We start from the raw sequence: 27,566 nt of genomic DNA, 5'->3' as shown, positions 1-27,566 counted from the left end.
GGCCTTCAAGCCCTGCTCCCTCAGAGTCTGTGATTGTATCGGGACACCCTTGAGTGTATGTCCAAGGCAGGTCACAAAAGGGATAGGAGTGTGAGTTGGATTTGGGGCAAGGTCCCCAAGGTCAAAGGCAACCTTCTGCTGTGAGTGAAACCTGGTGAGCTGATAGCCACACAGGAAGTCCTGGCCTCAGAAAGGGCAAAACCCCAACCCTGGGCGGGCATTCATGAGGCAGGGCTGGCTAGGGCGGTGCCTGCTCCAGTCACAGAGTACACCTGACCTTTTCTCTGTGTAGCCCTGGCTGTCTTGGTTCTCAATTTGTGGCCTCGAACTCACAGAGACCCAATTGTCTCTGCCTCCCTAGTGCTGGGATTCAAGGTGTTCGCCACCACCACTCAGCTTGAGCTGTGACCTTTTTTACATTCCACAAATACCGTCAAGTCCTGCCTGTGCAAACCCATGGTGGGTTACCAGTCCTACTGTGAGTGTATGATTCTGCAGGCTTAGACACTGACAGATTCACACAACCAGGGCCTCAAAAATCAGTTTTATTCTATTGTATCATTCATTTAGTTTGGAGACAGGTTGTCAGGATGTAGCCCAGGTTGTCCTCAAACTCCCAACCATCACCTTCTCTCATGCTGGGATGACAGGCATGTGTTACTCAGCTCAGCTTCTTTCTTAGTGACTCTCTCTCTCTCTCTCTCTCTCTCTCTCTCTCTCTCTCTCTCTCTCTCTCTCTGTGTGTGTGTGTGTGTGTGTGTGTGTGTGTGTGTGTGTGTACATGTACATGAGCGTTTCTGTGCAAGCATGCAGAGGCCAATGAAATACTCCTGTCTCCACCTCCTCAGCCCCAAGATATTCTCTGTCTCTGTCTGTCTGTCTCTCTCCCTCTCTCTCTGGTACCACATGTGGCCAGCTGGGGGAAAGCATCCGAACCCCCACAAATAAAACCAGAAAAGAATTCTAGGGTGTGCACCTACCCAATTCACACAACTGGGGGTCGAAACAGAAATGAAGGAAAGGGGCAGCCCCCAACACTGGCACTCCCCTAGACCGGGGATGTGGCACCATAGCATTTTTTAAAAAGCATGGCTTCTAGGAATCAGACTCCGGCTCTCATGCTCCTGGGGCAGGCACCCTCCCGTCTGAGCCGCCTCCCCACCCTAGCATAATGGTTTTGAAGTTAGCTCCTATTGCTTCATGAGTCATCGCATATTTATTTTTAATTGCTAAGTAGTATTCCCCTGTCTTGATAGAACGCCTATCCTCTCCCTGCATCCCCGAGGGACAGACATTTGAATCATTTCTAGTTTGGGGTCGTAATGAATCACACTGTGACATTTGTGTACCAGCTTTTATGTGGACTCCAGCCTTCGTTTCTCTCGGGTAGATCCCTCGGAGTGGATTGCTGAGTCATTTGGTAAGTTTATATTTAAATTCTTAACAAACTGCCAACTTGCCAGACTTCCAAATTGGCTGGACCAGTTTACGTCCCCATCAGCAATCCTGAGGGTCTGTGCTCTTCTGTGTGTTCCGGTAGCTGGTACGACCAGTCCTTTTATTACAGAGATCCGAGTCAGAGTACAGTCGGACCCAGCTATCTGGTGCTGGGTCCAATTTGCAGTTTCCAGGCTGACCAGCGACACTGAACGTCTTTCTGTAAGCTCTTAGGCACCCACATTTCTTCTTTGATAAAATGTCTATTCAAGTCTTTGCCCATTTTAATGGGTTTGTCTCATTATTAGCTTTCAAAATTATTCAAATTTACAGTGAGAGAGTTCTGCGCGTATTCCAACATGAGTCTTTTGTGAGAAACGGATTTATAAATGCCATATCTTGATATTCTCTCCTCTCTCTCTCTCTCTCTCTCTCTCTCTCTCTCTCTCTCTCTCTCTCTCTCTCTCTCAAGGGTCTCATGTACCTCAGGTTGGTCTCAAACTTGCTACACAGCTGAGGATGACCTTGATCTTCTGATCCTCCTGCCTCCACTCCTGAATGCTGGGATTACAGGCATGTGCCAGCACACCAGGGGTTATTCTGGGCTGAGGTAGGAAGCCAGGGCTTCCTGAGTCCTGGGCAAGTTCTCTTCTCATGGAGCCACAGTTCCAGTCTGTTTTCCTCATAGCATCTTTCTGGAGCACAGGATTTTCCTATCACAATGTCCATTTTGTTCATTTTCTTTTCTTTTCACGAATCTGGTGTTTTGCTTTCTTTGCCTACTCCAAGGTCACAAAGATTTTCCTTCCTTTTCCCTCCAGAGTTGTAGAGTTTGGGCTGTGCTACTCAGATTTATTGGCCATCTGAAGTTAATGTCTGCTTATGATGTAGAAGGACCGAAGTTCATTTTTTTTGGTGTGTGTGTGTTTTAAAAAGACTCTCCTCAGCTTTATATTTTCTTGAGGCTATAAATGTAGGAGCTTATTTTTGGATTCTTTTTTCTACTCCACTGGTGTCTATTTTTTTAAAAAAAGATGTTATATTTATGTATTATTAGTGTGTATGTGTGTGTGCTGTGATGTGAATGTGGAGGTCAGAGGACGGCTCATGGGGTGGGTTCTCCTCTTCCTCTATGGATTCCAGGATTGGATTCAAGTGTCTTGGCCTACTGAGCCATCTTGCGGGCCCTGTCATTCATCTCCTGTCTGTTCTGATGGCTGGGCCACACACTCTGCACTACTGGAGCTCTGCAGTAGGGCTTGAAATGAAAAGTTATACGCCACTCAAATTGTTTTTCTCTTCAAACTCATTTTGACTCTTCCTAGTTTCTCCCCAACCCATGCCAAGGTTAGGATCCACCTGTCAGTGTCTCCAAAAGTGTCTGCTGGGAGTTTGAGGGGTTTGTGTTTAATTCACAGATCAATTTAGGATTTCTGCCTTCAAATCTACATTTTAGAGTGTCGTTTCTCTTTATTTGGGTCTGTAATGTCTCCAAGCACTTTGTCATTTTCTGTATGTAATTATTGTGAACTGAACACTTTTCAGATACTGTCTCATAATGTAGTCCAGGCTAGCCTTAAACTCAGAGTCCTTCTGTTTCTATTTTATGAGTGGTGATGTTACAGGTGAGCACACCCATGCACAGATTAACTGAATGTCTTTAGGAAAACTCACTCTAAATATTTTGTTTTCTAGAATAAGCTATTGCAAATGGAATTATTTCTTAATTTTGCAATGTTTACTGCCAGTACAGAGAAATATTGGTTAGATATGCACAAAATGTATGTGTATACTTGTGTGTGCAGGTTTGCATGTATGTGGAGGGCAGAGGACACCCTTGAAAGTCATTCCAATATCTAACTTTTTAGAGATAAGGTCTCTATCATATTAGCCTGGAACTCACTAAGTAGGCTAGGCTGACTGGCCATCGAGCCCTAGAATTTACCTGTTTCTGCCTCCTCAGTGCTGGAATTACAATCCAGCACTTCCACATCCAGATTTATTTAAAAAAAAATTTTTTTTTATGTGTATGAGTGTTTTGTCTGTAGGTATTCATGTGCACCATGTGCATGCAGTTGCCACAGAGTCCAGAAGAGGGCATTGGATCCCTTGGAACTAGAGCTATAAGCAGTTGTGCACCACAATGTGGGTGCTGGGAACCAAACCTGGGTCCTCTGCAAGATCAGCCACTCTTAACCACTGAGCCATGTCTCCAGCCCAATATCAAGATTTTTTTCAAGTTTGGGTTCTGGGAATTGCATGGCAAATACTTCACTGACTGAGCCATCTCCCCAGCCCAAATCTTACATATTGATCCTTTGTTCCATAGCCTTGCTAAATGTGACCATTGATCATTGGTTCTAGCAGATGTTAGTAGATGCATACAGGATCATGTGGTCTGCAAACAAGGAGGGATTAACACCTTTTTCAAGCTGCATGTCTCATGTTTCTTTTTCTTGCCTTATTGCTTTGGCTAGCATCTCTAGAGTCACGCTGAACAGCATAGATGCTTCATGATCATGGAGAAAAGTGTTTTTGTCTTTACTGTTCAGGATGATGTCAGATGTGGGATTTTATTTTATTTTATATTTTAGGGTTTAAAATTTTCCTAACATTGATACCTGATTGCAAGTTTTCCCATAATAGTATTGTTGACAGCTTTTCCCACATTTGCCAAGGTGACCCTGTGGTTTTTTCCTTTTTATCTATTGTTTTATGTTACTAGCTTGGCTCACTAATATTTTGTTGAGGATTTTGCATCAATGTTTGGGAGACAGAGAGGCTTATCTATGTTCTACTGGGATGTTTTACTTTCATTGCCAGGAAAAAAACCCATCAGTTTCATGAATATGTCTTTCTGTCTGTCTCTATCTCTGTCTGTCTCTGTCCCCCCCCCCACTGCTCCTAAGGATTCTACCACTTGAGTAATAGCCTTAGCTTTTGTTTAGTTTGAACTAACTTGATGTGTAGCTCAGGATAACCCATAAACCTCCCACTTCAGACTTTTGAATGCTGAGATCACCAGAGTACACAGCCACACCCAGTTCATCTTCTTTTCTGGCAAGTTCTCAATTTTGTCTCTTTAGTTGTTAGCCAGAATTTACTACTAAAGCCGTGTGGGCCTAGGCTTCTCTCCATGGGGAGATTTCAAACCAGTTGTCTCTTTGGGTCCTAAGTCCGAAGGTTTTCTGTTGCTTGTCAAAACCTGTGCCAGTCTACTAGGCATCTGTCCACCTCATTGAAAGTGTTGATGCTTTCGTCATAAGGCTGTTTGTAATGTCTCTTCATATTTCTGTGTGTTTGAAAAGAATGTACTGTCCCCTGGGTAGAGTGGTTTTGGAAACATCAGTCAGCTAGTGATGGTGTTGTTCAATCTGTATTCTTCTCCACCCCAGCCTCATTTGTTTGTTTTTGTGATACACTGGATTGGAACCTAGGTACACCGTCATCCACTGAGCTATAGCTCTGCCCTGGTTATCTGTATACAATTATTTTTCTATCACTTTAATTTCCATCTTTATACATTTACGCTAAAATGTCTTTTATTCAGTGTATGTTATGTTTTGCTCTTGTTCTTTTAAGTTCACTCTGATAGTCCCTGCCTTTTATTTGGACTGTTTAGCCCATTTGTAGTTACTTTATTTCACAAAGTTTCTATTTACATAGTTATTTCCTATATCTCAAGTCTTTTTCTCCTCTTGTTTCCTTTGCTGCCTCCTTTTGTGTTATGGAAATGCCTTTAGGTAATATTTTACTTCTGTTGGTTCTTGGACAGTGGGATTTCAACTCCAATTTTTCAACTCCAAATTTATCACTTCCTCCTCCTCCTTCTATTTCATGACAGGATTGCTCTATGTAGCCCTGGCTGAGCTGGAACTCTCTAAGTAGACCCAGCAGGCCTCACACTCACAGAGATCCATCTACCTCTGCCTCCCAAATGCTGGGATTAAAGGTGTGTTAAAGGAGCCACTATGCCTGGCTCCAACTGTATCACTTTTAAAATAATTTCTGTGAGGCTGGAGAGATGAGTCAAGCTTCTGAAGAGCTCTTGCTGCCCTTCCAGAGGACCAGGGTTCAGTTGCCAGCACTCATACCCCAACTCCAACTCCAGCTCTAAGGAAGCTAACAACCCCTACTGGCCTCTGTGGGCACTTGCATGCATGTGTACAGACCCATATTTACACACACACACACACACACACACACACACACACACAGTTAGAAATAAAATCTTAAAATAATTTCTGTGTCTTTGTTGAGGTTGCACACTTTTTTGTTGTTATTTTTGATACAGGGTCTCTCTGTGTGGTCCTTGCTGTCCTGGAGTTTGCTATGTGGACCAGGCTGGACTTGAACTCTGTATGTATCTGCCTCCCAAGTTCTGGGGTTAAAGGTGTACACTCTGACTGGCTCAGAGATTGCACACTTTCACTTATTATTATTATAATACTTTCATTTAACTCTTTAAACATGGTTTTGTTTCTTTGAGCCTATTTATTAATATGTAACTACCTTGGGAGTATTTTTCTGCCATACCAGACATCCGAGGACCTTCCATGATGGTGTTTATGAACTGCTTTATTTTTTCCAGAAGGAGCCATTCTTTCTGATTTTGTCTGTTGTATAATTTTGTATAGAGAATGGACAATTGTCTCAGAGTGGATCGAGAGGCTGAGTTTTTCCTTGGGGAGTTGTTAGCATTGGCATTTTATGCTGCTGTTTTTATTGTTTGTTTAGTAACTTAATTGGACTAAAGCTGTGGAATAGACTTGTTCTCTCCCTTCTTCAATTCTAATTCCTCCTATTGTTTGTCTTTTTCTCTTCCCTTTCTCTTATTTTCTCCTTCCTCTCCTTATCTTCCCTTTCTCTCCTTCCTCTCTTCCCCTATTTTCCTCATCTCCTCCCCTAGTATTCTCTTTTTCCTACTCATCCTCCCTGCCCTCATCTCCCCGATTCCTCCTCTTCCTCACCCTCTATCACCTCCTCTCCTTCCTCTGCCTTCTTCCCTTTCCTCCTTCCTCTTCTCACCCCATTCCTCCTCCATCTTATCACTTTCTAGGGGCCCCTCTATGTATGCCCACCTTTGTGGTCAGCGAGGGACCAGTTGGAGGTTGGGCGGCCTGCTTGGGGCCTGTCTGTCTCTGTGCCCCATGGCATGTGCCCCGGGCAGACTCATGGGTGAGTTAGGTTGCACATCAAAGATCAGTCAGCTTTTATGTGTCCCTTGGCCCTTGCTTCCTGCCAGACCCTTCTGTGGCACCTGCATGCTCTCAGTAGGCCAAGGGCTTAAGCTATCTGGGCCTCTGCTTCCCCACATCAGTGTCCATCCACCAGCTGTGTGGCAAGATCTGGTCTCTGTGTGACAGCTCATGTGTAGTCTCTGGTTTGTCCCTGCCCCTGTAATGGTCCCAGTTCCAGCTTAGCAGCCTTGCCGGCTTTCCATCCGCCAACATCGAGTCTCCTGCACTTTCCTGGCCAGTGGGGTCATGTGCCTTTTGCTCAGAGTCACACCAACCCCTGACAGAGAAGCTTCTAGTCCTTACGGCCTGCTCAGTGCAGCCCTGTTTAAATGCTATAGCAGCCGATTGGGTGGGGAGACAGGTAGGTCTAGGAAAGAGCAGCACAGACCCCTTTGTTATCCATGGTCAGTGCTCTCCCTCAAATAAATCTCTTTGGTTAGTTTCTAGGATGCTGGGGTGATCACTGTTGAGAGTTTTGACCAGTTTTATAGCTGGTGAGTGTGTCTCTCTGTGTGTGTGTGTCCCAGGCATGTGTGGAAAACAGAGGTCAATGGTGGGTGCCCTCAGTCACTCCGCATCTTATTTTTTGAGGCAGGGTCTCTTGCTGAATGGAGAGCTCACTGATTGAGCTGGATTAGATGGCCAGTGAACCTCCAGGATCCTTCTGTCTCCACCCCTGTGTTGGGGTTACAGATGTATGCCAGCATGGCCAGCTTTTATGGGGATGTTGGGGATCTGAACTCTGGTTCTTTTGCTTGCACAGCCCTTTATCCATTGGGCCCTCTGTCTAGCTTGTTGTGATACCCCTGCCTCAGCCTCCTGAGTGCTGAGATTAAAGATGTGTACTGTAACACCCAGCCAAACTGGGTTTTGAAGAAAAGATTTTGAGGACTATACTACACTACGGTGGTAGTCTCACCTCCTTGGTGCTGTCCTAAATACAAAACTTTTGGGTCAACAGGTAAGGGCATTTGCTGCCAAGCCTGACAACCTGAGGTTGATCCTTGGGACTCACACAATAGAAGGAGAGAATCAGCTCCTGTAAGTTGTCCTGTAACCTCCACATACCCACCGTGGCACATGTGCTCTCCACCCCCGGACACCATACAGTAAACAAAATGAAATAATAAAGTGATAGTGGGCCATCGAGATGGCTCAGCAGGTAAAGGTGCTTGCAGAGAAACCTGAGTTTGATCCCCAGAACCCACCTGGTGGAAGAAGAGAACTGACACTTGCCCTTACACACACACACACACACACACACACACACACACACACACACACACACTGCAAAAGAATTTTAATGTTTTTTAAAAAGCACCATATACATTTTCATGAAATATCACAGAGTGAACACCATGTGAGAACCACCCAAACTCAGAAGTAAAATATGACCCACCTCTCAGAGCCTTTCACCATGTGTCTCTTGTCCCCACCTTCCCTTCCTCGTCAGGGGCAAGCACTCTGACTTTGATCCACATGCCATTGTACAGTTTTGTACATCACTTGAATGGAACCATGTCCAGAAGTGTATGAGCTCTCTCAATGCTGGCTGTGTGGAGAGAATATTCCATTTATCTGTGGGAAGCTGCATTTATTGATAGATTTATGGTTGTATGAATGGTTGTGTGGGTGAGAGGATGGATGAATTGGTGGTTGGATGCATGGGTGAATGAATGGATGAGCAGGTGGGTGGATGGACTGATGGGTGAGTAGATGGATGAGTGGATAAAAGGATGGATAGGTGGGCAGTGGATATATAGATGCATGGGTGGTGGGTGAGTGGAAGGATAGGTGGATGGAGGAGGGAAATAGGTGGTTGGATGAATGGATGGTTGGCTGAATGGCTAAATGAGTGGGTAGATGAATGTAAGCATGGATGGGTGGGTGGAAGGGTGTGTGGGTGGATGGGTGAGTAGATGGATGGTTGAATGAGTGAATGGATGGTTGGATGGTTGAGTGGGTGGGTGAGTGGGTGGGTGATAGACGGTTGAATGAATGGATGGATGGGTGGATGGATGGTTGAATGAGTGAATGGATGGTTGGATGGTTGAGTGGGTGGGTGATAGACGGTTGAATGAATGGATGGATGGGTGGATGGATGGTTGAGTGGGTGGGTGAGTGGGTGGATGCATGGGTAGGTGAGTGGGTGAACAGATGACTGATAGCAAACATGGACCATAGGTGTATCTACCATGATAATGGATGGCTGGATGATGGGAGTGGTACAGAATGGAGACAACTGGATAGATGATGCTATGTGATAGGGATGGGTTGTTATATGGTAGATGTCTATATCCCCGCAGGGCCTGAAAAAGTGTCACCGTGGTTAGAAGTTTGAAAGTGTGGAATCCCTTCAAATGGAGAGAGTAGCTAATGCTACCAAATAGCATATGGAGACCCGGAAGCCTAGAGGAGTGTCTTGACCAAGCTTATAAGGTCACGCAGTCACTGTGGTGAGACTTGAACCCAGTTCCATTTTCCTTCCAGCATAGCCTCCTGAGATGTGGAACCTAACCCGGCCAGGACTCCAATGGACTGACTGATCCCTGAAGGCAAGAGCTCAGTCTGTGCCCTCACAGCCCAGGTCTGACATCCCCCCATGTTGTGTCCACTAACTGGTCCAAAGCCTTGGCTGAGCACCTACTGTGTACCTGACTTGGGGTAGACCATGAGAATTCAGAATTGGAGTCTTTTGGTCCTTCACATGAGGAGACACCCCAACACACATTTATGTAGCATGAGGTTAGAATCGATGTCCCTGAAGACTGAGAGTCACTGCTCCCTAGACGTGCCTTTGCATCTCCAGCCTTGTCCACCCCCGTCTCTGTGTCCCACAAGTCAACTACTGGCATAGCACTTCCGGCAGCATCTGTGGGTGGTGATTGATGCAGGCATGGCGGGAACCTCACAGAGGACAGCCTTCTGAAGAGCCTGTCTTGGCTCCACACAGGGGTGTTGCTAGGCTGTGTCTAAAGGCTGGGCCAGGGAGCCTGGGAGATGTTTAACTTTGAAAAATAGACCTTCACAGCTCATTAGGTCCCAGCCTCTCGGCCCGGCGCCTCGGGCAGCTTGGGAATGGGAGACGGCAGGGCATGAAATCGCTGAGGTATTTAAAGGCCGATTCTGCATTCTCCACCAGTGGCGTCTGTCCGCCAGGCCCCTGGCAGGCCCGTCCTGTCGTGCCGAATGGGGTGGGGTGGCTGGTGTGTTTCTAGAGCACTGTGGGTGACCTGATTGACCCCAGGTTAGGCACTCCTGAGTCTTGACCTCAGACGAGTCAGTTCTTGGCCTTAGTTTGCCCACTTCTACTTATGCCTGTGTGTGTCAACACCTTTGCTCTTTGTTTTTCTTTTTGGACACAGTCTCATGTAGCCCAGGCTAACCCTGCACTCCTTAAGTTCCTGAGGATACTCTTGAACTCCTCTTTATCTTCCTTTCTGTCCCTTCTGAGTGCTAGGTGACAGGCACGACAATAGGTTTATGGTGTGCTGAGGATGGAAACCAGGGCTTCGTGCACACTGGGCAAGCGCGCTAGCAGCTGAGCCACATCCCCTTCCCCACTCCCAGAAGTGGAAACTGGTTGTGAGCTGCCCCTGAGCTGCAGCTTCTCAAGGATATTGCATTCTAGGCTCCTTCCTGCCTCTTGATGTAGGGGACCCCAGGATCCGAATAGTATCAGCCAGCTCTTCCAAGTAGGCTAGGCTCTCGGGGCTCCCCGGCATGGCGAGGGCTACAAGTACAGGTTAGACTGCCAGGAGGTTCCCTTCGTCTGTCTGAGGTGTTCATTCATTGTCCATCCTAGGGGCCAGGAGGAGGGACGGGGCTGGGAGGAGGAGGCTCATTTGCATGGAGCCTCAAAGAGACAGCCAAGAAAAATCAGAGCTAATCATTAGAGTCGGCTGCGGCCACAGGGCTCTAAATTGCATTAGGCGGCTTCTGGTCTTCATTGAATGTATCAGATGCAAAGGCAGAAGCAGGAAGCTCTGGGCGGGTGACCTGCCCACCCGCCCCTGCGGCAGCTGCCTCTGGCTAGAAGCTGGGGAGGGGGGGCAAGGAAGTTTTCTGAGGCTTGGAGCCCTCCCCCAACTCCTGCCTCTCAACCCCCACCAGCTCCTGTAAGACTTTCCCAGGGCTCTGTGACCTTGGATGAGTTACCTTCCTTCTCTGGGCTTGTTTCCTTAATTAGAAACTAGAAAGGCTGGCTTCCTGAGTGCCAAAGCTGCCGAATGAAAGTAGAAGCCCAGGTGGGGGTCGGAGAAGCTCCAGGCTTCTTCCTTCTGCTCTGTAGGGTAGAGCGAAGGTGTCTGTAAGGGCCTGTGTGGCCCCCTGGTCCACACCACGAGGCCTGGACTGTTACTCTGAACCTTAGTCTCTTGTTGTCTATGCAATGGGTACAGCTCAGTTGGTAGAGTGCTTGCCTAGCACCTCATGACCCCAGCATGGTAGTGCATGCCTGTCATCTCGGCACTCAGAATGTAGAGGAACTCAGGGGGTTATCGTGGGCCCTTCTTGGGGGGACGTGGAGCACCCAGGAAATGATCTAGAAGCAGACTCCCTCTGTGGGTCTTGCTTGGAGCAGGTGTGACTTCTTCCTTGTGGAGTTCCTGGGGGTTCTGGGGTATAGACATCCAGCCTTGGAGGTGGTTATGGCTGGAGGGTTTTCTTCAGAACCCAGGAGACCCCAACCAGGTAGAAGGGACATTTGTGAGGTGTCCTGAAGAGGCTCCAGGGAGGCCTGCATCCTCCATCTGGGCAGGTGCATTAGTGTTGGGTGACGAAGGCCGGGGCAGTCCCAGTGGCATGTGCTTTGTGCACAGCCTGCCTGTGTGTGCCAGGGAGCACATCTTTCATGAGGACACACGCAGCTGTGTGTACACTTGCGTGTGCTAACAGAACCCACACAGCAAGTAGATACCTGTAGTTACGGGGTCACCCTGAGGGGCCTGCTGTCCCATGTGAACATGCAAAGTCAAGTATCCACGGATGTGTGCTCCCTGCTTCCATGTGCTCACACGCAGCTGTGTGCACCCGCACTTGCCCCTCCTGTTCGTCCCCATGGCAACCCCAGCAGTGTGTCCTAGTGAGACATAGAGCAGGTGTCGGGAGATCTCTGTTGGTGCTGAGGGAGTCACAAGGGATGGGCTCCCCACAGTGGGGAGCAGGGCCAGCTGAGGTTCTTAGGCAGAGGCCCTGGGTTCAGGAGAACCTTCTGGAAGCCCCTCCCCCCCCCATCTGTGATTCCTACAGGATGAGTCACAGGCCCATTCAGCCAGGGTTTAGTACTGTGTGGTCCTTGGTGATCAGCAGCGTGTTAGGGGGGGTCTCAATCCCACTTTTTGGGGAGGTAAAGGACACAGGTCCCTCACTCTTCCCCTCCCACCAGCTGACTGCCCTCCCCCATAGCCCAGTTTAGTGGGGAGGGCGTCTTCACCACCAGCCTGGTGGAGAGAGAGGAAGGGACCCCACCCCACCTTTTGTTCTAGTCATGGGTAGAGTGGGTGGAGCCCTTGCCTTAAAACCCAGCAGCGGCTCCCTGTTTCCTTTTGCTATTTAGCTGATTGCGGGAGATCTCTGCCTTGAGACCCAAGGCTCAGGCCCTCCCCACCCTCCTGTGAAGTCATCCAGCTCAGGCTGGCAGGGTTCCCATGGCAACAGCAGTGACGTCAGAAAGGCTGGAGGAGGACAGCCGGAGGGAGGTGTAGGGTGAGGCAGAGGAGGGGATTCCTGGCTTCTCGTCCACCTTCTAGAAAAATAATGCCTTGGCCACTTGTTACCAGTAGGCACGAGCCAGTGATACTAGGAATAAGTCCTGGATGCTCCCCCACACAGTCCTCAGAGATAGGAGTAGTGAGGGACGCCCTCTGTCCAGATGCCAAGTCCCTTCAGGAGTGAGGAGGTGGACGTTAGCCTCAGAAGCATAGATGTCACGGTCACCTGGTCTGGTTAACCAGCGGCTCTTGCCAAACTCAGAGTGATATAGTCTTCAAGGGCCTGTGACTATGCAGGTCACTGAGTGTTGTTCCTGTTGGGGCACGGGAGCTTCTCTTTTATTATGTGTGTGTATGTGTGTGTGTGTGTGTGTGTGTGTGTGTGTGTGTGTGTGTGTGTGTGTAACATGATGCCCCTGTGGAGTTGGTTCTCAGTTCTCATGTCCAACTCAGGTCGTCAGGCTTGGTGGCAAGTGCTTTTACCTGCTGAGCCATGCATTTCTCCAGCTGCCCTCCTCTGACCTTTAGGACAGGGTCTTGTGTAGCCCAGGCTGGCTTCAGACTCACTACTTAGCTGAGGATGACCTTAACCTTGTGATCCTCCCGCGTCCACCTCCCAAGTGCTGGGATGACAGGTATGTGCCACCACGCTGGGTTTATGTGGTGCTGGGAATGGAACCCAGTGCTTCCTATGTGCCAACTAAGCTCTACCACTGAGCCGCATCCCAGCTGGTACTGGAGTTTCTTAGTCTCTCCTTTCATCTGGCTCAAATGACTTCACTCTGTCAGGCTCTCAGGTCTCCATCAGGACATCCACAGTAGCAGCACTGGGACCCCTGGGCGCCCCCTGTTGGGCATGGACAAAGCAGCTTCTCTGCTCTGGCAGAGTTGAGTGTAGGCCAGAGCTATAGAAAGGCGCTGGCCTGGATCACTCACTATTGCTTGGTTGTGATAGCTCCAGACACAGCCCTGGGAAAAGCTGAGAGCATAATGGGGCCGTGCGAGGCCCCAGGTTCGGCTCTAGAGCCATGTGTCAGGTAGCCTGGTGATGTCATCCCACCTGGCTCATGAAGTCACTGGTACCCCCAGCTGCCTGAGTGCTGCATCCTGCCCCCACTGGTACCCCCAGCTGCCTGAGTGCTGCATCCTGCCTCCACTGGTACCCCCAGCTGCCTGAGTGCTGCGTCCTGCCCCCACTGGTACCCCCAGCTGCCTGAGTGCTGCGTCCTGCCCCCACTGGTACCCCCAGCTGCCTGAGTGCTGCATCCTGCCCCTACTGGTACCCCCAGCTGCCTGAGTGCTGCATCCTGCACCCACTGGTACCGCCAACTGCCCTGAGTGCTGCATCCTGCCCCCACTGGTAACCCCAGCTGCCTGAGTGCTGCATCCTGCCTCCACTGGTACCGCCAACTGCCCTGAGTGCTGCATCCTGCACCCACTGGTAACCCCAGCTGCCTGAGTGCTGCATCCTGCCCCTACTGGTACCCCCAGCTGCCTGAGTGCTGCATCCTGCCCCTACTGGTACCCCCAGCTGCCTGAGTACTGCGTCCTGCCCCTACTGGTACCCCCAGCTGCCTGAGTACTGCGTCCTGCCCCTACTGGTACCCCCCAGCTGCCTGAGTGCTGCATCCTGCCCCCACTGGTACCCCCCAGCTGCCTGAGTGCTGCATCCTGCCCCCACTGGTACCCCCAGCTGCCTGAGTACTGCATCCTGCACCCACTGGTACCCCCAGCTGCCTGAGTGCTGCATCCTGCACTCACTGGTACCCCCAGCTGCCTGAGTGCTGCACCCTGCCCCCACTGCTGTCGTTTCCAAGTTAGAGAGGGACCTTGTCTCCCTGGGCTGCACTCAGATTCCCAGGAGGGTGAATGTGCTTGGAAGCATGGGGCAAAATGTGGTCTCCTGGCCAAATTGTGCAAGAGGCGAAGGCACACTGCTCCTCCCAGCTGTGACCTTTAGAAAACCCAGCTAGTTCTGGATGGACCAACTCAGGTTCGCAAGCGTCTATTTGGAAAATGCTCTACTGTTTTTCTTCTCAAACTCAAACCTCTTGGCTCACCTCCCTCGAGTGCTGGGATTACAAGCCTGAGCCACCACCCCTGAATTTTATGTGGGTTCTGGGGACTGAACCTAGGTCCTCCTGATCAGAGCAAGTGCTTTACAACTGAGAATTTCCTAGTTCCATCAGTCTGCACATCTTGTTGGATCTACCCTGTACCCCAACCCTGGGGTTACAAAACAGAGCCTATGTCTTCCTGGGTATGCGATTTTTAAAAAAGAGCCTACTGTGTGTTGTGTGCGTCCTGTGTTGGTTGAGGCACAGATATGACCTCATTCTTCCCGGAACCCTCTTTCTTACAGTCATCAGTATCCTCTGCTGTGAACCCGTTCAGGCCATCTCTCAGCATCCTGCAGGCACTTGAAAAGGTATCCACTAGGGTAGGAGCAGGGACACAGAGCATGACTCCAAGGCTGTCTTCCCAGATGCCACCAGCCCACAGCGGGGCATCCTGGTAGGCGGGGCTCGAAGGCAGGTGGCAGGTGCTGACCCCAGGCAAGGGACTCTTTTCCTGATGACTCCTCACCTGCCATTTGACTCTGAGGAGCTGTAGCCGTTCAAGGTGGCCTATGCCTGTCATCTCAGCACTCAAGAGGCAGAGGCAAAAGGATCGAAAGTTCCAGGCTAGCCTGGGCTACGTCGTGAGTTCCTCTCTCAAACGACAAACAGAAGATGGATTTGGTAGATTTGAGGTGAGAGAGCTGATAAATGAGAGGTACCATCGATAATACTTTAGGGGAGAATCAAAGTCTGCTTGGGGGGTCCTTAGAAGTAAGAAGAGGCAGGTGTCTGGTGGTTACCCGGACAGAGCTGATGTTGTGCCTTCCTGGGAGAGGTTCATGTAGGGGAAGGCTCAAGTCAGCTAGAAGCGTGGCAAGAGGAGACAGAAAGCATGTGACGACCCTTCCTGTTCCTGGTGAGCACATTTAGAGGGGGCCGATACAACTGTCGCCATCTTCTCATGATATGTCACCTGTGTCTAGATGTGTCTTTAATTCTACGCCTACATTTGAGCATCTCACCCCAATTTTTTTTTTTTTTTTTTTAGCCCATTAGAGACCGAGGGAAACTTAGCTTCGTCTCAGGCAAACAAGCAAAACTCCAGCCTCATTTTCTTGTCTCTCTAATAAGCACTTCTCAAATGTACAGCTCGCACACACAATTTGTCAGGTTAATGTCTTCTCAATCCTCCTGCCTCTGCTCTGCAGAGAGCTGCTTCTCCTGCAGCAGCGTCCTGAGAGGGAGAATCTCCTTAAGCTTCCAGGAGCTTCCATTGGTTTCCTGGTGGGGGAGGAGCTGCTGGTGCGGCTGCGAGAGAGTGAGGAGGTGGGGTGAGGGTCCCCGGGCATTACTGCCACACAGTAAGCTTCCAATAATTCACAGAACACTTGGGCCTGCCTTCTCAGGTCACAGAACACTGGTAAGCACAAGCCTGGGATCGTAATCCAGGCTTGGAAGGCTGAGGCAGGAGGATCAGAGAATTTCAGGCCAGCCTGGGTCACAGAGTCAGACCTTGTCTCAAAAGGATAAAACAGGACCAATTAGTGCAGATGCTTTTCTTTAGCGTAGTGTTTAAAGTTATATGAATATAAACCCAGCATGGGGCACATCTTTAATCCCAGCACTCAGGAGGCAGAGGTAGATAGATTTCTGTGAGTTTGGGGCTAGCCTGGTCTACAGAGCAAGTTCTAGGCCATAGCCAGGGCTGCATAGCAAGATCTCCAAAATAAAAACAAAAACAAAAACCGTATATTAATATATTTTGTTTAGGGTGTGTGTGTGTGTGTGTGTGTGTGTGTGTGTGTGTGTGTGTGTGTGTGTGGTGTGTGTGTTTCTGGGTATGTGTGTACATGTGTTGTGAAGTACCCAAGGTTGACACTTCAGATACGTCCCTCACCCAGTGTCTTGAGATAGTCTCTCACTGGCCTGGAGCTTGTCAAGAAGGTTAGATAACTCTGGAGGGTTGGTTCCCAAATCGCGTGCACTGGAAATCATGGCATGCATTTTCCCCCCGAGTTTATACTTGGGGTCAGGATTCCCTGTGATGACTCCTTGTCTTCTGCTATGACTAGTATTCACTGGTGTTAATTGCCAGAGAAGAATCTACGGGAAGAGCAAACGGGGCTGTACAGTTTGATAGCAAGCATTCTTTCGATAAGATACATGTCACACATTTAAAGTTTTTCAAAGGGCTTACACGCTGGAGAGAAATCGCGGGCTCAGATACATGCAACTTCGTGCCAGACTGCTTCCCACTCGGTGGACCTCAGCATCCCAGTGTGGTTGCCTGTGCGCCTTAGGCACCATTTCTTCCCACTGGCAGACACAAGCTGATGGAAGCTTGCCCAGTTGGTGGGCGTGTCATGGTGCTTGACCAAAATTTCTTCCTAATCTCCTTGGTGCACCCTGGAACTGAGCGTCAGGGGCGGGGCTTATGACCCCTTGTATTTCCTCATCTGTGAAATGAAGGCCTTTTTACAAATATCTGTTCATTTTACAGCTGAGCTTTCTGAGTTTTCCTAATCAATTTACCAGATTTCTTTCTGGATTTTGAAAGGATATTTGCCTCAGATGACACAGGGCAGCAACAGCAACCTCCTAAAATCCTGTGTGTGGCCTATGTTTTGTTTTGTTTGTTTGTTTGTTTTTACTTTTCATTTTGGAGGATTTGGTAGCCCAAGCTGGCTGTGAGAGCATGATCCTTCTAAGTTTCTCGAGTCCAGGAATATAGGCCTGTGCCACCATGCTTAGCATAGGAATTATTTACTTATTATTTATGCACTGATGATTAAACCTGGAGCCTTGTGCATGCTAAAGAAGTGCTATGTCCCTGAGCCACACCCCAGCCCCTCACTGGGGGATTCTAGGCAGGTGCTCCACCACTGAGCCACACCCCAGCTCCTCACTGGAGGATTCTAGGCAGGTGCTCTACCACTGAGCCACACCCCAGCCCCTCACTGGGGGATTCTAGGCAGGTGTTCTACCACTGAGCCACACCCCAGCCCCTCACTGGGGGATTCTAGGCAGGTGCTCTACCACTGAGCCACACCCCAGCCCCTCACTGGGGGATTCTAGGCAGGTGCTCCACCACTGAGCCACACCCCAGCCCCTCACTGGGGGATTCTAGGCAGGTGTTCTACCACTGAGCCACATCCCAGCCCCTCACTGGGGGATTCTAGGCGGGTGCTCTACCACTGAGCCACACCCCAGCCCCTCACTGGGGGATTCTAGGCGGGTGCTCTACCACTGAGCACATCTCACTTTTTTATTTTGAGACAGAATCTCACTAAGTGGCTCAGGTTATCCCTGTGCTCACTCTGTAGCCCAGGCAGCTCTGGAAGCTGTGGTTCTCCTCTATCAGCCTCCCATATCTAGGCTTGCAGGCCTGCTCCATCATGCTCAGCATATGGTATATTTTTAAGAGCAGAAATTCCTCATTTTTGAGCAGTGATATTTATTAGTTTATAATTGTGTGGGTGGGAAGGAATTCTCCCCTGTCACCACATTATTAGTGTATTTTCAAACATGATAACATAATATATAAAATATATTAGTACATCATATGATGCACAGTTCTCTTTCCACACATTTTGTATGGTTCAGAGACTCGGCTCACACAGCCATACTTTCAGTTTTAAATGACTGACTTCATTAAGCATACAACGAACTGAAGTAAGAGAATAAGTAGATGATGAGTGGATGGAGAGAGAGAAACAGAGACAGAGAGACAGAGACACACACAGAAACAGAGACACACAGAAAGACAGAGACGGGCACACACACAGAGACAAGAGACAGAGAGAGATACACATGCATACGAACACACACACACGTCATCATCATCATCATCATCATCATCAAACCAAGGGTTTGTGCACACCCAGCAGAAACCAGCTAGGGAAGTTGAGGCAGTCAGCTGGAGCCATGACTGAGCTTTCTCTCCATGGCTGGACTTCAGGACTCTTTCCCACCTCAGGTGCTTTCCCATCATGGGATGAACGCTGGAAATAATTCACCTCCAGCTGTTTTAAAGGACACAGTGTTCTTCTCGGGCCATTTAGCTATGGTCTTCCCTCCCAGTCACAGAGTTAAGGGACAGCTCATCCTCAGACCGTGGGGGACACTTTGAGACAAATAGATGGATTTGAAAAGGGGTGGATGAACCCCAGTGTCAGAGACAGCTTCTTGGTAAGCTCAAACAGCACATGACAATCACCAACACCATGGACCATGTGAGTCTCGGCTCAGGCTGGGTTTGTTGGAAGTGTGATGGGAAGGGTTGACTCAAGTTCAGCCCTCCTGATTGACGGAGGGCTGTCACCTTTCCCTGTTGGTTGTTATACCTCATCCAAGGGTAGATCACAGGTGCATCTCTAGGTGGTCCATCAGCTCTGCAGGCATGTGGGAATGCTAATCTAAACTTGTGTTAACCCCATGTGATGTCAGTTGCCAGAGGTCCATGGCCAGCTATCCATACAGACCCCATGGAACCTTGTTCTCTCGGCCATGCCTCTTGCACACAGATCTTCAAACTCGCTGGTCAAGTTCTACAAAGAGAAAAGAATCTACTTGGATTTTGACTAGAATCTGATTGAACCTATAGATCTATCTGGAGAAGGTCAATTAAAAAATAAAGATATATTCTTTATGGTGTGTGTGTGTGTGTGTGTGTGTGTGTGTGTGTGTGTGTCTGTGTGTGTGTCTGTGTCTGTGTCTGTGTTGGACTCCAGCAGAGGATGTCAGTTCTGTGGCTGGAGCTGTAGATGGTTGTGAGCTGCTTGCGTGTTGGAAATCTGTCTCAGGTTCTCTGCAAGAGTAGCAAGCTGTCTTAGCCATTGAGCTAACCCTCCAGACCAAGACTTTCATTCAGTCAATTAATCTGCTTTTTGCTGTAAATGCATAGATACCTAATATACAATTGTATGTAGATTTTTACATCTACCACTTGACTAAACACCTACTATTAATATTGTAATCCACACACACTTTTGGCTTCTATATACATAGTCATATCCTTGAGGAATGTCTAGAGTTTTATTTCTTCCTTTCTGAGCCTTAGGCTTTCCATTTCTTTTTCTTGCCTTGTTGCAGTGGCTGAAGTCACTAGGATGGTATCAATAGAAATGTCCCTGCTTTGTTCTTGGTGTCAGAGTAGCTTCACCATGAGGTGTGCTCTCTGCTCTGAGCCAGTCATAGATTCCTTGGTTCTTTGGAGCCAGGGCTTCATTACGCAGTTTTGCTGGCCTGGCGCTCACGTTCCTTCTGCCTCAGTCTCCCAACTGAAGTAAGGCACACTCTAAAGAGCTTCTAATTTGTACTCCAAAATGATTTTGGCCCAGTCTACCACAGTCTAATGAGCTTTGCTGGGCACTGAGTTTTAGCTTTGTTTGTTTGTTTGTTATTTAGATCAATCCTTATTTGGAGAGCACAAGTTGAATTTCTTCTTATTTCATTAAAATATGCATTTCTGGGACTGCAGAGATGACTCAGCGGCTAAGAGCAACTGCTGTTCTTGAGAAGAACCTGAGTTCAGATCCCAGAACCCACATAGGGCAGCTCACACAGTACCTATGACTTCAGCTCCAGGGGATCTGATGCCCTCTTCTGGCCTCTTTGAGTACTGCACACACACACACACACACACACACACACACACACACACACACACACGCAAGCACTCACGCACGCACAAATCCTTACAAAATGTATCTCCCTGAGGCCCAAGGTTGAACAGACCCATGTACATGTTCCCTCTTTGAGTCCTGATTCTTTGCTCATGCCCATACATTGTTAGGCTTTCAGAGCTGGTATGAGTGGGTGTTGTTCCATCTCTGCCAAATATACCACAGACATTTCCTCTCTGTACCACAGAGATTTTAATTTTTTGTTGTCTTCTTTTTTATGTACCTTTTCCTGATTTTTTATTTGGCCAAATTTGCTTCTCTCTTCCTTTACAATTTACTCCACTCCTGAGCTTGGAAAGCTGGCTTCTCTCCTGAGACCTCATAAGGATTGGGTTGTGTTTCCACCCAGCTTTTTTTCTTTATGGCTTAATATTTCACATTTAACTGTTTGCTCCATCTGGAATTTGTGGGCCTGTGGGTGTGGGGTGAAGGGTTAATTGCAGCTGGAAGTTTACCAGCGGAAGGGGCCTCATTTGCACCTGAGAGTCTCTGGGGTCTGGATTTGGGTGCCTGTGCTGAGCAGGGAGAGACTGAAGGAAGGAAGGAAGGAGGTGGCGGGCAACACAGGCAGCATGGGGCTGTGCAGCCCTGATTACCTCAGGGACTGTTCCAGCCGCTGTCTCTGCCTGAGCTTAAGTTGAAAGCAGAGCATTCAGCCCAGCTCAACCATAGGCCCTGTAACCCTGGCTGTGACTCAGTTTCTTCTCTGTAAAATGGGCACGGTGCTACATACCCATCATCCCAGCTCTTGGGAAGCAGAAGTAGGAGGAAGGGGAATGTGAGGCCAGCCTGGGCCATGGAGTAAGATCCTGTTTTAAAAACCAACAGGGGCTGGGTTGGGGATTTAGCTCAGTGGTAGAACACTTGCCTAGCAAGTGCAAGGCCCTGGGTTCAATCCTCAGCTCAAAAAAAAAAAAAAAAAAAAGAAAAAAAGAAAAGAAAAAAACAAAACAAAACAAAAAAACAGGGGCTGGAGAGATGGCTCTGGGGGTAAAATGCTTGTTGCACAAATGTGAGGATCTGAGTTCAATTCCCAGCACCAACATAAAAAGCTGGACACTGGCACACGCTTGTAATCCCAGCGCTGGGGAGGCAGAGGCAGGAGGATCTCTGGGACTCCCTCGCCAGCTAGCCTATCCCACTTGGTTAAGTTCCTGATCAATGAGAGACACTGTCTCAAAAAACAACGTAGATGGCACCTGAGAAACAGCATGCAAGTTTGACCTCTGGCCTACACACACACACACACACACACACACACACACACACACACACACACGCATGCACACGTGTACATATACACGTAGACCTCTCTACATGTAGTATAGACCTGCATACACTTGTGCATGCACATGTGCATATATGCACACACACAATCAAGGGACTAATGACACCTCTTGCCTTTAAGAGCTGTCATAAGGAGCATGTGCTGGGGTGTGTGCCTTGTCAGCAGACAGGGACCAGGCAGGCTCATGGCAGAGCATGTGCTGGGGTGTGTGCCTTGTAAGCAGACAGAGACCAGGCAGGCTCATGGCAAACCCCAGCTCTCTGTGGGACGTTAGTCAAGTGACCTGACCTCTCTGATCCTGAATTTCTGCATCTGAAGGTGGAGATCACAGAGGGCATGGTGGATGGTTCCATAGGACACCCCACAATGACAGTCACGGTCAGTGAGAGGTGCGTGGTCTGGGGCACACCCTCTAACAGGGTAGCACCCACAGTTGTTGTCTTTGCTAAGATCTTTGTTCAGGGGAGTATGTCCATCTCGAGGGAACGGCCTGGTGATGGGGATGGGAAGGGGGTTGGGGGGGACCATGGTGAATGGGGCCAACTTCCTGCCCAACTCTGATTGGCCTGCGTCCTGTTCTGGGAGATAGGGAGAGGGCTTCTAGTCCCTTGTTCACTCAGCCCTGACCTAGATTAAAGGTCACCAGAGAAAGCCTACCGCACACACGCATATGCACACATAGACGCACATTCATGCAACCAGACCTCTGAGTACATGGGGTTGTACACAGACAGGGGAAGGAACACATATGTATGTATGTGCACACCTACACATCACACACTTCTACACATAGTCAGAGCCTCTGTGTGCACACAGTCATAGAGCAGACAGGCACAGACCATGGACACAGTCACACACACACACACACACACACACACACACACACACACACACAGCTATGGTCAGATTTTGGCGTCAAAGCTGGGCCTGGGAGTTAACCGGGTCCAGCTGTCTTATTCCCATCAGGCCTGGCCTTCCCTGATTTCCTGCTGGTCACTATACTATCCCTGTCCACCTTGAGGCAGCTCCTCAGTTCAGCTAACTCCTGCATTTGTACCCCAGTCTCCTCGGCTTCCCCTTCTTTGCAGCCACAGGATGTTTGTGCTGTATTGGGATCCCACATGAGTCTCTGGCACTTCGGCCCTGTGGCCTGACGGCTCCTGTGAGAAGCTGAACTCTCAACTATGTGTAGTTGTAACCAACACCTTGGTACAAGGGGACCCCTCCATCATTTGCTGGCCTTGAAACTTGAGTTATCATAGCCTGACCCTGGCGATGGGGCAGGAGTGGCCAACTGGCTCCTCCCATGTCCCTGTGAGCTATGCACCTAGGGTAAGGTGGGTAGGAGACAGAGACCCGTGTGAGGTAGAAACATGGTCACAGAGGTGGGTTCCTGGAGCTGGGCTCCTGCTCTTCCTGGGTGACCGAAAAGATCTGCCTGCATAGCCCTGGGGGAGCGTTTGGGATTTTCCTGAGCATAACTTGGGCTTGGAGTCAGGTGGGGAGATCAATCCCTCTGCCCTTTCCCTTCCCCAGTTGGGGACCAGCACCAGCTCTCCTCTTCAAGCCCTGATCTGCATGTCCAGCTCTCAGGGGAAAGCCAGGGCTTGAGTGGGTCATCCTTTATTGGCCTAGGCTGCCTGTGCAACATGGGAGGGCTGGCAGTCCCATCCAGGAAAGGTTCAAGGTCCTTGGTGGCCTGGAGTTAGAGTTGCTTGTTCCCACTAGGGTGGTGGTAAAGACACCCTCCCCACTGAACTGGGCTATGGGGGAGGGCAGTCAGCTGGAGACAGCCAGGTCTGAGTCTCCCAGGCTGGTGGTCTTGATGTGGGGTACTATGAGTAACTTGTGGGGGACAGAGAAAGCTCAGTGGTGTGAGCACAGGGTGGGGCGTAGGGTGAGGAGCCTGTGTGCCTCCTGGGGTCACGGGGTCAGGTATTGGTGGGTCACGCCCCCTCCCTGCCGGGAACCCGAGGTGTGGTCTTGGGGACAGGGGGTGGCAGGCAGGCAGTGGCGGGCAGAACAGCTGTGCAGGAGGCTGGGCTGCTGGCATCAGCAAGTGCCCCTCCTCCCCCCATGCTAAACAATCATGGCACAAATATGCAAATGGTATAATTACTGTTATTTGTTTTGCTGATATAAGTGTTTGAAATGCAAATGTCAACTCTGGGCGCTGTTGGTTTTTCCCACCCCTCTTCCCCGGACATTTGCAAGTCGATCAGTTAGCCCTCATCCTGGGAACACTGGGGGTGCCCCCATCTGAGAGAGCTGGAACACAAGGTACCACCTGCCCTGGACAGTGCACTGACCCAGAGGCCATGACCTTTCCAAAGGTACCCATCTGTGGAAGAACCTTAGACCCTTTACCCACCAGCCAGCCGGGAGATCTGGCATCAGAGCCTCAGTTTACCTTCCCATATAATGGCCCTAGGCACTTAACTGGCCCATTGCAACACTAGTGAAGACTCCAGCTCTCAGGTTCCCATCTTGGAGTCTCTGATTTTGGCCTGACTCTCTTTCCCCCAGTATCATAGACAATATATATGTTTCCAGATTGGGCCCCGAGTTCTGATCCTGCAGCCTGGATGATGGCTGAGGCTCCTAGGTAGGCCCAAGTGAGAGAAACTGAGGCACAGCAAGCAGTTTGGGGGCTTGTTAAAGACCCACCAGCCAGAGATGTCACTTGAATGCCACCACACACTTGTGAGCCCACAGGACCTTTTCCTCAAGTCGGAACCCAAGAGCTCTGTTTCCTAATCTGACTCGAAGCAACTTATAGCCCAAGCCATCCAGATCTCAGCCACAAGCAGGCCTGGTGGCATGCCTCCTACTCTGTGTGTGTGTGTGTGTGTGTATGTGTGTCCAGTACAGCCACCAATCTGTCATCCATGCTGTCACTCAGACACGTGTGAGGGGCAACTAAAGCCCTTAATCACCTCTGAGCCTGTCAAGATCATGCACCTGAGAGGCCTGCCACGCAACCATCTCCCAGAAGGCCAGTGAGCAGGCCTGAAGCTCACATTGACTTCTTCCTGTGCTCAGGTGTGTGCGCTCGCATGTGCAAGCCTGTGCTCACGCTCCGCAACAGACTCCTGGCAACTGCCTTGACTTGGGTATGGCAGCACCGTGCATTAGATACGAGAACACAGAGCTGGCTCATAGCTCAGTGGGTTTACAGAGGCCTTGCCCCCAATCTCCTGACCTCCACTCACACTTTGTGGTGGTGCTGGTGTTAGTGTTCTGTCTTGGACAGCTTTGCTGCGAAGTCTGATGGTGGCAAACTGTGTCCCGGCCCTGCCCTGGGTTGGTGTCTTTGGCAGGCTGTCCTCAGAACTCAGTTTTCTCCCCTGTCTCGGGCTGGTTGTGGTGCTTACTGGGCATGCACTCTCCCTGGGCATTGCTGCATTCAGACCTCTGCCAAGTGCTGGAAGCTGGGACTGCCGGGGGTGGACAGGTGGCCCAGAGCAGGGACCTTGACCAGTCCTGGAGATGGGGAGGAGGTGGTGGCCAGGGCCAGGGCCAGTCCTGGAGATGGGGAGGAGGTGGGGGCCAGGGCCAGGGACAGTCCTGGAGATGGGGAGGAGATGGTGGCCAGGGCCAGGGCCAGTCCTGGAGATGGGGAGGAGGTGGGGGCCAGGGCCAGTCCTGGAGATGGGGAGGAGGTGGGGGCCAGGGCCAGTCCTGGAGATGGGGAGGAGGTGGTGGCCAGGGCCAGGGCCAGGCCTGGAGATGGGGAGGAGGTGGTGGCCAGGGCCAGTCCTGGAGATGGGGAGGAGGTGGTGGCCAGGGCCAGGGCCAGTCCTGGAGATGGTGAGGAGGTGGGGGCCAGGGCCAGTCCTGGAGATGGGGAGGAGGTGGGGGCCAGGGCCAGTCCTGGAGATGGTGAGGAGGTGGGGGCCAGGGCCAGTCCTGGAGATGGGGAGGAGGTGGGGGTCAGGGCCAGGCCTGGAGATGGAGAGGAGGTGGGGGCCAGGCCTGGAGAAGGAACAGGACTGTTTTCCCTGGGTTCATCTCAGCCTTGAGGCCTCCCTGCTATCTTTGTTCCACTTACCTTTAGAGAGGTAGATTTGGGCCTCGTTAGCATATTCAAATATAGTCCATTATTATTTGAATTAGCTGTTAAGTAATTAGTTCTAATTGATGAGTGCTCCCCCCACTTCCCCGCACATTTTTTGGTTATGTACATCCGCTCCTAACCCACAATTTTAGGTAATTACCGCCACTCACTGTCTATTTACACACACACACACACACACACACACACACACGCACACACACACACACACACACACGCACACACACACACACACACACACACGCGCGCGCGCGCACAAACACACACACAGTCCTCCAGTGACAGGTTCCTTGTCGCCTTTAACATTCCCTGCCAGCCTGGGAAATGCAGTTGGGGGCATGGGTACAGATTCAGCTGGCCCTCAGGCTCTGCCAGCCTTCCAGGGCACAAGTATCCCAGTGCCTCCTCACTACTCCCCATAAAACCCTTGGCCTTCAGAGTCCCCTGCCCCAGGATGTTCTGATGTGCAGCACACTGGGGGATGCTATTCGTTCCTCTTCTCAGCCACAGGGCCTCTTAGACTGAATGAAAAGGATGAATTGACATGGTTACCAGTGAATCTACGCACTTTCTAGATGCTCAGAGACTAAAAGCCGATGTGTTGAATGAATGGATGGATGGATGGATGGATGGATGGATGGATGAGTGAACAAGTGAGTGAATGTATGTATGCATGAACTATTAAATGCACACATGCATGAATGAGGTCATCTTTTGGGTAGATGTAGAGCCCTGTTAGTGGCCACCTTCCCCAAGACTGGTTAGTTCAGCTACAAGGATACCCTCGAGCCAAGATTTCATTCTCCTGACTTAGTTTCCCCAAGTCATGGTCCCTGGCTGGCTCCAAACAGCCTGTGCCCTGGGGATGAAGGGAAGGGTAGTTAGTGGGTGGTGGTAGTCTTTGCTTGGTTAGTTTCTCATGGAGACAGAGGCAGAGCCAGACATTGGATAGGTAGGCGCCTTGCTTGTGGAGTCCCATGCGGAAGCTCTGTCTTGCAATAACAGGCAGAGGCCACAGGGGATGGACTTGGGACTGAAAGATGCAGCCAGGAGCTGTCTGGAGCTGCAGCCACAGATATAGTTGAACCCTGGTGGGAAAGTCGGGTGAGGCTTCTGCCATTAGCAGATGTTTCTGGGACTACCCAGGTGCTGTTTTGACCAGAAACCCTCCTACAGGTGGTAGAGGTTGGACAAGACCATGGAGATGTGCCCTCTTGGGGCAACGGGGCTTGGATTCCTCTGTTCTGGGCTCTATGCCCTTCTGCCTTGTCCAGCAGGGCTGGGATGTAATACCACACATGACCAACAGGAGGTGCCATTGGGACCCAAGGCAGTTCTCCAGAAAGTCTGGCTATTGAGTGGGATTTTCTCCAGATGTTACTTGCCTGCTGTGTTTGAGCTTGGAAGAATTCTACATTTTGACTTCCCAGACTGCAGTAGGAAAGCATTTGGAAACTCGTGGGGTGCCCTTCTGTGTCACATGGGTATAAGATGGGCCCATTGTGGTGCCTTTCTCTGCTGGAGGTCAGAGGGCCACCAGACCTTTCAGGAAGATGGTCCAGGAGGTCTCAGGGAAGAGGAGTCAGGGATGGAGATGCCCTCACAGTGCCTGGGGTTCAGGAAGGCAGGCATCAGGCACCTGGTCTCTGTTGTGCCACACACAGAGAGGAGGGGGCAGGTGCTTGAGTAACATGGACCCCCGAGACACACCCTGACATGGTGGCTGAGACCCACATGGGGGAGCGAGCATGGGTGGTGGCCATGATGCTGAGCAGATTTGGCTGCGCTGACCTCAGGCCATTGGCACAGTCACAAGTGCGGATGTTATGAGGCTGTAGAGCCTGGCCTCGGCCTGGGCCACGTCTCTTCTCCCATGATCACTTGCTCCCATTTCCTCCCAAGCCTTTCTGCTTTTGGAGTGTCTCCACTGGGCTTTGGGGAAGTTATTTCCCACCCCCAACCTCCAAAATCTATACCGGGCTTCTCGGGCCTCTTCAGTGTGAGTATTTGTGAGATGCATGGGTCCTTAGGGGAAAGCAGCTGATCGAGAAATGGGGAAGCAGAGTACCCA

At 50.1% G+C, this 27,566-nt stretch overlaps 1 protein-coding gene across 10 annotated transcripts in view; it reads left to right on the top strand.

The window, feature by feature from the left end:
* Positions 1-27,566, top strand: part of Elfn1 (extracellular leucine rich repeat and fibronectin type III domain containing 1) — a 64,220-nt gene that overhangs the window by 12,740 nt on the left and 23,914 nt on the right. For 3 of the 10 annotated variants that reach the window (XM_036172606.1, XM_036172604.1, XM_036172605.1), the window contains exon 2: positions 9,168-9,264. The exons of the other annotated variants lie outside the window; for them this stretch is intronic. The gene's annotated coding sequence lies outside the window, so the exon portion shown is untranslated. The remainder of the gene's footprint in view (positions 1-9,167; positions 9,265-27,566) is intronic. 10 annotated transcript variants of the gene reach the window in all.

Source organism: Onychomys torridus, chromosome 22 (genome assembly GCF_903995425.1).
Source record: "Onychomys torridus chromosome 22, mOncTor1.1, whole genome shotgun sequence".
Lineage (NCBI taxonomy): Eukaryota > Metazoa > Chordata > Mammalia > Rodentia > Cricetidae > Onychomys > Onychomys torridus.
The sequence above is the reverse complement of the archived record's forward strand: the minus strand, read 5'-3'. Positions and strand labels throughout refer to the sequence as shown.